This window comes from Amia ocellicauda, chromosome 11 (assembly GCF_036373705.1).
Source record: "Amia ocellicauda isolate fAmiCal2 chromosome 11, fAmiCal2.hap1, whole genome shotgun sequence".
Classification (NCBI taxonomy): Eukaryota; Metazoa; Chordata; class Actinopteri; order Amiiformes; family Amiidae; genus Amia; species Amia ocellicauda.
Window position 1 is genome coordinate 23,402,912 of NC_089860.1, and position 12,330 is coordinate 23,415,241.

At 36.5% G+C, this 12,330-nt stretch overlaps 1 long non-coding RNA gene across 1 annotated transcript; it reads left to right on the plus strand.

Annotated features, from left to right (window-relative positions):
- The first annotated feature begins 4,583 nt into the window (after nt 1-4,583).
- On the plus strand, nt 4,584-6,013 carry LOC136762791 (uncharacterized). Its single transcript, XR_010820900.1, has 3 exons — nt 4,584-4,669; nt 4,771-4,829; nt 5,444-6,013. It is a non-coding gene; the product is annotated as an uncharacterized LOC136762791 (long non-coding RNA).
- The last annotated feature ends 6,317 nt before the right edge of the window (nt 6,014-12,330 follow it).

The following is a 12,330-nucleotide window of genomic DNA, read 5'->3' on the forward strand; positions in this document are numbered from 1 at the left end:
AAGAAGATTAACATTGTATTCCCCCGTGCATAGCTCACCTAAGAACGTTTCCACTCACCTGACGAGAGCTTCTGCAACAGCAACTATAAGAATGAGGATAAAGACAGTTATTCTATCTTACACTGTTTGGGTACAAGCTAATTTGTTTCTCCCCAAACAAAGCATTATTATAGTGATTGGATGAATACTTACCATCATTGTATATCTGTTTCCTTTGCAATTTAGAAAAATATTGAGATTCTTATTAGTACTTATTGAGCAACAGTGTGGTGTATAGCTATTTTTATTGTATATTTTTTACTAGCATTTGGTTTTCTTTTTTTGTATTTATTTTTCATTAGGTTAGGGTTTAAGCCTCTTTTATCGCCCCTTTTTTATTAAAAGCGATTTTAGTTTTTGGTTTTATTGATTGTTAATTTGCACACTGTTTTATGATTGCAGACTTCATGCCCTGCTTCCATTTCTGTTTATTGGAATACATACAACTTACTTACCTGAATCTATTGCGGTGTTCTGGGGTCCTGGTCTGAACCTACGAGCGGGGTGTGGTTGGTGGCGCGAGTTCCCTCCCTCGATAAACAGAGGGTGGCGTGGTTTATAGTGCTCCAGCTAAATTGGCCACCCTTAGCTGTGACACCACCTCAATTTTGTACTAAACAAAATAGCCTATATAACTTCCCATTTATTCACATTGCAGTGTCTGCAATTCTGCGGCCAACTGTGTTATCTGATATTGGAATGAGACTTGTATGAGGTTTTCCACTTTTCTATTTGGTATGAAACTGCATAAGATGCTTCAAGTGCTTTGGCAGTTGTACAGCTGGTTTCTTTGATTGTCTTGATGTGCCCTTCATGTTAAAACCTCGTGGCTTATCTTCAGGGTAGGATGTTTCATCTCAAGATGCCATTTTGGTTTAATGCTATCATTAGCAAGCACTTTGGCACAAATGCATTGCTCACCAGAACTGTAAACTGTACAGAAATGTACCAAGTGTAGGTATTATTTTTTTAATTCCTTTCTAGTTTTACCAATTGGCCTACTACTAGTGAGAGTGGAGAATATCAGTCCATGGTAATGTTCATTTACATTCAAATGTTAATATGGTAGTATTATGGTGCCACCAGATGGGGAGGTGTGTCGCAGCATTGAATGTGTCAGATCCGTCACACCCCCCAGTTTGAAAAGTCTATTGGCTTTTTTTTTTCTCTCCACCATTTGCTCTTACTGTGTGGACCACTTTGTGCACAGCACTGAAAAACAGTTCAACCTCGCAATGTCTTGTTTCTTTCAATTATATATTCCTACATATAATCATGCACAAACAAATATAAGTTAACGTTGGTTAACGTTTACCAGACAGAACATGTGTATGTGAATGTGTATCTAACACATTACCAACCTCTGTTTTGTTTCAAATGTCAAGACAGTTGACAACTTTTTCTAGAACTAGAAGAATTCTGTGAACTGGTTGACCTTCAAGGCTGGATCTGCCCCTATATCCCCGACCTGTCCTCCACCCTGAATGTGAATGAATGTGTTGACAGACACTGTTAGTTGGTGTCCTGTGTTGATCTCGCACCCTAACTCAAGTTGATTATCATCTGCTGCAGAGCTAGACGTGCTATATGCGTCTCACTGCCTATGACACTATTCCCCTCAGCAGAGATAAGCATCACTGCAGTATGTAAGTGGCAACTCAAATAGCCTGAAGTTCATCCTACAGTCCAGCAAGGCTTGCAGATACACAAACTTAATATGCCTGCACTTCATTTGGTATATTGCTGTGTCTCAATTTTCTTTTTTTAGTTAGTTTAATTATTTATTTTATTTATTTGATTTTGGTTATATAACCTGAACTCAACACTTTACACAGTTCCATGTCGAATGTGACACACCTTGGACAAAGTAGCCAGAACAATAAAACAATAACAATATAATAATAATAGTAATTGCATTCATATTACAATTCTCATCTTTTAAGAAATAAGCTGATTCTGATGCATGGCTAATTAAAGTTTATGTTGCTGTGTTTGATTTTAATACACATGCAGTATACTGTCAAGATCTCTGTAAATATAAATAATAATAATACACTTGAATAGATATATAATACAGTATAGATACTAATAGCAGTATTTATAAATCATTTGCAAGGGACATTTAGAATTCCTATACTAGTGTTCCCATATTTTCCAATTCAAAAATACACTCAGTATGTACTATCTAATATGTTTTTGATAGCTTAAAGGAAAAACACAAATTACAAATGATAGAGGCACATTATATGATCTGAACCACTATATATATAAATATATATAAAATGTAATATATTTAAATTATAAAACTGGCTTGAAAACAAATCACACTGAAGTGGAGGCAGGGTTTCCTCAGCCCTGCCTAAGCTCCTGTCTAAATCAAATGAAAAATCTCTTGGGCTAAAGAATAATGAAAAAGAGAAATACTGGGATGGAAAGAGCATCACAATATGTGCAGAGACTCAAAAACTGCACCTTTCACCTCTGTTCTTCATAACCCCTCAGAATAAATACATGCATTAAAACAGAGCTTCTCGTACAGGTCAGATGAAGCTTTTGACTGTCCTGCATGTGTGTGAGATTGTGTTGTTCGCACCACTAAAATAGCTCACTAACTATTATATATATATATATATATATACACAGTGAGGGAAAAAAGTATTTGATCCCCTGTTGATTTTGTACGTTTGCCCACTGACAAAGAAATGATCAGTCTATAATTTTAATGGTAGGTGTATTTTAACAGTGAGAGACAGAATAACAACAAAAAAATCCAGAAAAACGCATTTCAAAAAAGTTATAAATTGATTTGCATGTTAATGAGGGAAATAAGTATTTGACCCCTTCGACTTAGTACTTGGTGGCAAAACCCTTGTTGGCAATCACAGAGGTCAGACGTTTCTTGTAGTTGGCCACCAGGTTTGCACACATCTCAGGAGGGATTTTGTCCCACTCCTCTTTGCAGATCCTCTCCAAGTCATTAAGGTTTCGAGGCTGACGTTTGGCAACTCGAACCTTCAGCTCCCTCCTCAGATTTTCTATGGGATTAAGGTCTGGAGACTGGCTAGGCCACTCCAGGACCTTAATGTGCTTCTTCTTGAGCCACTCCTTTGTTGCCTTGGCTGTGTGTTTTGGGTCATTGTCATGCTGGAATACACATCCACGACCCATTTTCAATGCCCTGGCTTTGAATTTGAATTTGAATTTGAATTTGGAATTGGGCATCGTTTAAATGCCACAGCCTACCTGAACATTGTTTCTGACCATGTCCATTCCTTTATGACCACCATGTACCCATCCTCTGATGGCTACTTCCAGCAGGATAATGCACCATGTCACAAAGGTCGAATCATTTCAAATTGGTTTCTTGAACATGACAATGAGTTCACTGTACTAAACTGGCCCCCACAGTCACCAGATCTCAACCCAATAGAGCATCTTTGGGATGTGGTGGAACGGGAGCTTCGTGCCCTGGATGTGCATCCCACAAATCTCCATCAACTGCAAGATGCTATCCTATCAATATGGGCCAACATTTCTAAAGAATGCTTTCCGCACCTTGTTGAATCAATGCCACGTAGAATTAAGGCAGTTCTGAAGGCGAAAGGGGGTCAAACACAGTATTAGTATGGTGTTCCTAATAATCCTTTAGGTGAGTGTATATATATATATATATATATGATGACATACTGTTTTGCTTATAGGCTCCCTAAAAGCTAAAAACATCTGCTTATATTGATTAACTGTCCACATGTATTATTTCTCTGCAAGCATGACACTGCACAGACAATGTACAGAGGGAGAAATGTAAAATGTGTACTTACACACTGAATAAATTCAAGGGTGTCTTCAGAGTCCCTAATGTGTACAGCTGTGTAATCTATCTTATTAGTGTGAACCTATAATACTAGCAATCTCCACTGCAGACAAAGGAAATCAGACTGGACTGATGTCCATATAGATTACATTAAAAAGTTGATATCTTTCCTCATCCACTCTTGTTGTGCATAACCAAAAGCTAATGTTTGGAAACAGTTAAAAGACAAAAGAATAATTAAATTGTTGACCAGTTGGACATACCCCATACATGCATACATACATACAGTATCCCTACATTTATTGCAGCAGATACTGTGAACCTCAGGTTGCCTGGGAGAAGCCAGCAGATATATTTTATGCATCATATCACTGACAGATGGCATTAAGAGGAATATGATACACTTATACAAAATAATAATAATAATAATAAAAAACATTTGTTTGTTTCCCCCCCTCAGTTTCTGGGTCAAACTCTATTCCACGTGATATTTTTCCTCCATCACAATCTCTGCCTGCCCCCCATTCTATTACCTATCTGGGCTTATCTAGCAGTTTTACCGCTAAGCCCGTAACACAATCACAACCAAGCTATAAATATACAGTCTCAGGGCATATTTTGAAACCTGTGTTTATATATCTTTGCTTATCAGGGCAGAAAGATTACTACTTCTATTCCTGGAACTGCCAGTGCCCAGGAAAATCTGTTTTTAAAATTGAGAAATGCTGTTTCCAAAACAACATAAAAGGACGACTGAATTCTCACTCTCAACAGACACAGAGGAAGGTTTAACATCGACAGAACATTCCCACACAGGTAGCCCTTTCACTTTTTTATTTTTAACCTGTATTAAAAGCCCTGTGCACAGTTGTTGACACTATTAAATTGATTGTTAACGAGCTGGTCTTCTTATCTAGAAGCAGCAGGCGAGTTGACGTTGTGACTTAATTCCAGCCCTGGACATGAAAGTTCAAAGGTAATGTGTAAAGATTATATTGTGTCTCAAATTGCAGTAAATGAACTGAATGCCAGATCATTCTCCACGGTCTTTGTTATCTTCTGTGCTAAGACATCCATGGCTATAGCTCAGACATCGGCTTTCATTTGACCTGTAAAGTCCCAATAAATTGTAGCCAAGGAATGCATCTCATAAAGAAGTTATAGAGGTCAAGAAATATATTTGCAGAATTCCTCAGGGAGCTACTCAAGATGATGGTTAAATGCACAACAAAAAGTTTGTGCTATTTTGGACAACACCATTATTCAAAGGTCACATCACTACTCAATCAATCGTGTCTCATGCTGGTAATTAAAAACAAAATTTACAAAAACAGATCAATATAAATTCACTAAGGCTGTTACCTTGTTTGACTTTTTATTGTTTATTGCATAACGCTGCATGAAATGTAAATGGATCCATGACAAATTAAATGCTAAATCCCTTCTTGAATAACTAGAAGGCCTCAGAAAATAATATGTTTTGTATCACTATTAATTCAGTCCTATGGAAAATGTTACGGCACAATTTGGTTTAAAGCATTTTTTTCATGTACAATAAATAGATTTGTATTTATTTATTTTGCTCTGTAGGAGTCAACATAAACAAGACACAGTAGAGATGAGGAAGAAGTCTGGACTTAAAGGCTGTGACAAAAGAGGCATCGCTGACATTGGCTGGCCAATCATTGCACAGCCTGGGGGCCCTGCAACTAAACGCTCTAAATGCTGTACTTTGCAGTCTAATTTTCGGCACTCCAAGGTAGTCTGTGTCCTGGGAACAGAGTATTCAACCAGCTGTATAGGGCCCTGAGCTCACTAAGACATTGAGGGGCTCACCCAATTAATGCTTTATAGGTCAATAAGAGGAATTCAAATCAATTCTATTGTTTATACAAATGATATATAAATTGTAGAGTTTTATAGTTAATGTATTGTTCCATCTTTTGCTTCACTGTATAACATACTTCTTGTTGCAATCTACATTAATGTTGTACTTTTTCAGTTTAGAAAGCAGTTGTGTTGCTGGGGTTAGTCTTTGTGTACTTTGTAAACAGGTTTAGCCTTGGATAAAGAAAAAATGCACAAATCCTACTTGAAGCTTTCTATTCTTATTGTGAAGATATTTATTTATGTACATGAATAAAATCAAAAATCATTTCAGCATTCCTCACTGTGCAATCCAAAAAATAACTGAAAACATCCTATTAGGATAAAAAAAAGTTTATTTTCTGAAAGTTATTGATTTTTGACTAGACTTTGTGTTATGTTTTGCCACTATGAATAGAAGAGAAAGTGCTGGTGGTTATACAGCTTCAGAGATTGAACCGGAATGTACAGTTCACTGGCTGCGAACTGTAACGTCTGCGGATCAATAGTGCTGGGCTAAGTCCTTTAACAATGGTACAGATCATAAAGTGCTTGTCACATGGGCATCCATACTCAAAACCCATCTTGAGATCATGATAGTGGAATGCAATCTGTGACAACAGATACATGTCTTCTTTAAACATGTTTCTGTGGGAGTGCTGTATTCATTAACACTGAACGCAAAAACAAAGGAACATGTTTACCAATCCATTAACCTATTTTGATTACAAATGCATTTCCAGGCTATTTGTTCATTTACCAACATACATATATTTATTTCACTCAGGTACTGCAAAATTTAACTTGGCAGTCAATGAAGCCAAGAAAATTTTTTTTGGAGGTATATCAGGAACATAATATCATTCTACATGGATGGAGACTTTTAGATTGTACAAAAGAGAAAGTACATTTTATGCCATACATATGTCAGTAAGATATATTTTCATATAAAATTGGGTCCATAAATATTTGGCCAGTGACGCAATTGTGATGCGATTGAACCGTCTCTGAAAGGAATGTAATGGACATGATGTAGCCGAAGCAGCATGCGGCCACTGGTGCCCATTATAACAATATATTCAGTATATTTCTTCTGGGTAGATGCTTGTATTAAATACAATTAGGTCCATAAATATTTGGACAATGACACAATTATCATCATTTTGGCTCTGTGCACCACCACAATGGATTAGAAAGGAAACAATGAAGGCCTTCATCTTTAATTTGAGGGTAGTTACATCCAAATTGGGTGAATTTCACCCATTTTTATATGTGCCCCCCCAATTTTAGGGGCTCAAGAATATTTGGACAAAGTAACATAATCATGAATTAAATTGTTCAGTTTCAATACTTGAGTCATTGACTGCCTGAAGTCTGGAACCCATAGACATCACCAGATTCTGGTGATGCTCTGCCAGGCCTGCACTGCAGCTGTCTTTAGTTCCTGCTTGTTCTTGGGGCGTTTTGCCTTCAGTTTTGCCTTAGAAATCAAAACAAACCAAATCAGAGAGATAGCAAAAACATTAGGTGTGGCCAAATAAACTATTTGGTACATTCGTAAAAAGAAAGATCACAATGGTGAGCTCAGGAACACCAAAAGGTCTGGAAGACCATGGAAAACATCTGTGGTGGATGACAGAATAATTATTTCCCTGGTGAAGAACAACCCCTTCACAACAGTTGGCCAGATCAAGAACACCCTCCAGGAGGTAGAGTATCTGTGTCAAAGTCAACAATCAAGAAAAGACTTCAAATGCAGAGGGTTTACCACAAGATGTAAATCATTGGTAACCCCCAAAACAGGAAGACCAGATTAGAGTTTGCCAAAAAAACATCTAAAGATCCCTTTACAGTTCTGGAACAACATCCTATGGACAGATGAGACAAAGATCAACTTGTCCCAGAATGATGGGAAGAGAAGAGTATGGAGAAGAGAAGGAACTGCTCATGATCCGAAGCATACCACCTCATCTGTGAAGCATGTTATGGCATGGGCATGTATGGCTGCCAAGGGAACTGGTTCCCTTGTATTTATTGATGTGACTGCTGACAAAAGCAGCAGGTTGAATTCTGAAGTGTTTAGGGCTATATTATCTGCTCAGATACAGCTAAATGCTTCAAAGCTCATTGGACGGCGCTTCACACTGCAGGTGGACAATGACCCGAAGCATACTGCGAAAGCAACCCAAGACTTTTTTAAGGTGAAGAAGTGGAATGTTCTGCAATGGCCAAGTCAATCACCTGACCTGAATCCAACTGAGCAGCATTTCAATTGCTGAAGGCAAAACTGAAGGCAAAACATCCCAAGAACAAGCAGGAACTAAAGACAGCTGCAGTGCAGGCCTGGCAGAGCATCTCCAGGATCTGGTGATGTATATGGGTTCCAGACTTCAGGCAGTCATTGACTGCAAAGGATTTGCTACCAAGTATCGAACTCACAATTTAATTCATGATTATGTTACTTTGTCCAAATACATTTGAGCCCCTAAAATAGGGGGGACCACATATAAAATTGGGTGTAATTCCTACACCATTCACCCAATTTGGATGTAACTACCCTCAAATTAAAGATGAAAGTCTACACTTAAAGCACATCTGGACTGTGTCCTTTCAAATCCATTATGGTGGTGTACAGAGCCAAAATGATGACAATTGTTTCACTGTCAAAATATTTATGGACTTAACTGTATTTAATACAAGCATCTACCCTCAAGAAATATACTGAATATACTGTTATAATGGCTATAATGGCTGCCTCGGTTGCATTATGTCCATTTCATTCCTTTCAGAGATGGTTCAATGCATCACAACAGAAACCTCCATAACATACTGTATCTCCGACACAGAAGCAAGACAACATTAAAACTCTGTCGGGTTTACAAAAATGTAAAAGGGAAAATTAGAGGCATATTACCTAAGCAACTGGGAATACATGGTGTTGATAGCACTGTTTCTGAAAACCCTGCTATTTGTCCTTTCAACTGTCAGGCTTACATCCAATGCTGCATAAAACAAAACAGAAAGCTGCAAAAAAATTAATCCTTAATGGAGTATTGTCACATTTTTTTTTCTATTGATATATATATATATATATATATATATATATATATATATATATATATATATATATATATATATAAATTAACAAATGAGACACATTTTGGTTAAGTGTAATCAGATATATATTTTTTTTCCCAAAGCCTATTACTTTTGCAGAGAATAAAGGGATTAAGTTGGAATTGTTATAAACGAGGTTAGATTACAGCAGAGAATAACTTGCATTTGTGCTAAGAGGTGGAACTAAATAAAAATGACATTGCATCAGTAGGTTCAGTGAAGCCTGAGGAAAGGGTAATTCTTTTAACAATGACAGCAACAAAGCAAAAGCCAGTGGTTTGTGCAATATTAAGTTTTTATACATACATACATACATACATACATACATACATACATACGTGTGTGTATGTATTTATATCACACTGACATACACACACAACAAACACATGCATATGTACACTCTTTCATGCTCTCTCACCGCAGGAGGTGGCATGGATGTGTACAATGATGAATCAGCAACCCCTGACAGAGAAATCCAAGCTATTTTCCTTAGGTGGTTCCATTCAGTAACCAAAATACAAAATTAGAATGAGCTTAATGCAATGCGATATATTGTAAATAAATGTGCTTCATACAGATAAGTATTGATTTCACGTATAGGAAGGTAGAAATCTACTTTTCATCCTCAACATTGTCCTTTGTAATATACTGAACAAGAACATTACACAGTCCTGTGAAGGAAAGCCAGGGTGGATTTTTGGTTCCTGTCTTCCATATCCACTTGAACATCACTGCGTTCAAATGCTGTCGCAGTCACAGGGAAGGAAGTCTTTAAGAAAGAGCTTAGGGATAGTTACTGATTAACTGTATGAACATATATAGTACATTTTTTCAACATAAAAGGTACTGTCAGAAAAGACAACCCTAGTTTTCTATTATAACAGACAGCAATATTAAATAGCATTAGTGCCAATCGTTTAGTCGAAGCTATGGGATTCTACATGCGTGTGTGTGGGAGTTCAGATTTCCTGTTATTTCAAATCCACAGAAGAAATTAAACATGAAGCTAAATTAAATATGTTAAACGCACTAAGACCCTGCATGTATCTCACTTTATTAACAGCAGAGTGGGTGTCTGACTAGGCCATCTGTTTGTGTAGATGTTGTACAAGAAGGAAGTCAGAAAATCTTCTAGAGCATGAAAACCGTGTCTATTTATGTCCAGCTTTATCTGTGGCAATTACAGGGTTATTGTAGTGACTGCTTTTTTTTTCTTATAATGAAGGCACCCTTTTCAATAGAAATATCCTGCATACATGAGTATACAGCTCACTTTTTTAACTCCTGTAGATCTATGTATTTATTCATCTTTATTAAACTTTAATGCGTGGATATATTCCATGAGTTAAGTGAAACAAACAGAGAAGAAAACACAATTTCCACCTTACGTTTTAAGGCATTAAGACCAAAATATGTGATAGAAACACATATTTTAAGGGAGGGTAGCAACATATTTTAAATTAATTATTTCCCCTAACACCAGGGACCTTCTTTGCAAACAGCTGGTAAGTGAATGGTGTTTGAAAATCACTAACAGCTTGAATCTCTTCCGATCTGTAACAACAGTGATCAATCCAATTAGAATTTCAGAATGTAATGATATTCATTGTCACTGCATTAACTAATCAAATATTTGATTCCTTTTTTTTCAGCCTGTTGTTATAAATAGGCCCGGTAATCTAATTATAACTATTGACAGTACTCTGAAGTCTTAGATATTATTTAGTTATTTAATTTAGCGGTGGGTGATTTCAAAACCAAAACAGCTCACAGTCCTGTTTTGTCTGTTCAGTCTTTGACCATCAGTTCTCATTACGAAGATAGGGGCTGCGCCTCTCTGGATCATTCCGGTTTCTCTGAGCTGTCTTGATGTCTGTTTGTTTGTTTCATCTTAGACGTGTCCTCAGTAGGTTTCACTTCAATTCTCACAATCTAATAGACCAAAAAGCGCCCATGGTGTTTCCAAGGGGTCTATTCTTGGTCAACTTATAACATTTCTTTTTATTATTATTTCATTTTAAATGCACCCCCCAGAGTTATAAGTCACGGCATGTGATCAAGTCTGTATTCTTATGTACACCCAGTAGCTCTAGACTGCAGAACTATATCTCCTGCTTATACAATAATTATAATCTATTTCTGAATATGAACAACTAGTTACCGTGTCATCAAACCTTACTAACTATTCCTCCACTCTGAATATTCAAATACAATGATCCCTTGTGTAAAATACAAACAGCAATGTGAGACGTAAGGGAAGGTGACTGACTGACACAAATATATTCAATAAAATGCTGTTTTTATTTTGTTTTGTTATCTACTAAACATTGTTTAGTGTTTAAAGCTCTTCTTTTCCAGAGCATTTATAGACAGAAACTAAGGCAACACAGAATACTTTAAAAACATCTGTAATATTCTGCTGGGAAAAGACTGAGGAAGAATACTTGTAATTCTGTCAAGAGTGACAGAGATGCCAAAACAGATGCCACTGTGTTAGAGATCCCCTGAACAGTGTAATCTTTTTGTGTCCCTCAACTCACCTTATATGAAGGCTCATTGCCTCTCGATGGAGTTAACTTTCATTTTAAGGGTAAAGGTCACTTTGCTTCAAGAGCTTGGATTTCCCTGACATTGCCTATTAGAGTCTGAATATGTGACTGTTCACATTATGCTTTAAGCATTTTTGTGAGTTATTTTATTATGTTTTGATGGTACATTTTCACTGGGAATTATGGGTATTCTTATAAATTACTCTCTCAAGCTGTGTTTTTTTTAATCTCGTGAACACAATATTCTGTAAATATGTTCTTCTGATGGTTGCTTCTGTATGGCATTGTTGTTTTTTGCACATTGCACTTTAATAACTTAGCTGCATTTCAGAATTTGATGTGTAGAAACTATTCGGGCTTGTCTTGTAGAAATTGCTTTAACAGAAATATTGAGTAAAATCTAATCTGTGGATATTCTTAATGTTTTTACCTTATGTTCATATACTATACAGAAGATACTATACTATACAATAGCTTGAGTGGTAGATTCTTTAATGTTCCTCAAATATCTTGATGGACAAGGCTATAATAATCATAAACAATACTGGGCTCACAAAACAATTTAAGAAATGAATTAATTCTGGTACCCATGGGATAAAGGCATGCTGTGTATTACAGTCTTTTTCTAAGAAAAGCAGTAGAAAACAAATTGGTACAACTGGGATTGATTCATTTGTATTATCATAAAAGATAAATAAATTGTTTCAGATGTTCTTTTCTTCGATGCAGAATAGAATACACTGATATCTGGAATTCTCCCTCAATATTATTCAGCTTTGTTGAAATGAAGGTTACTTCTTGCATGAAAAAACCCATGCTAAATGATCTGTAAAACCATTTTTCGGTTGACTTTGTCCTTTAAAAGATCCTCATATTGCTTGTCTCATACGGTCACAAATTAATAAGAAACTGTTAAGAAACATTTATATGGCATGCAATTCTTTA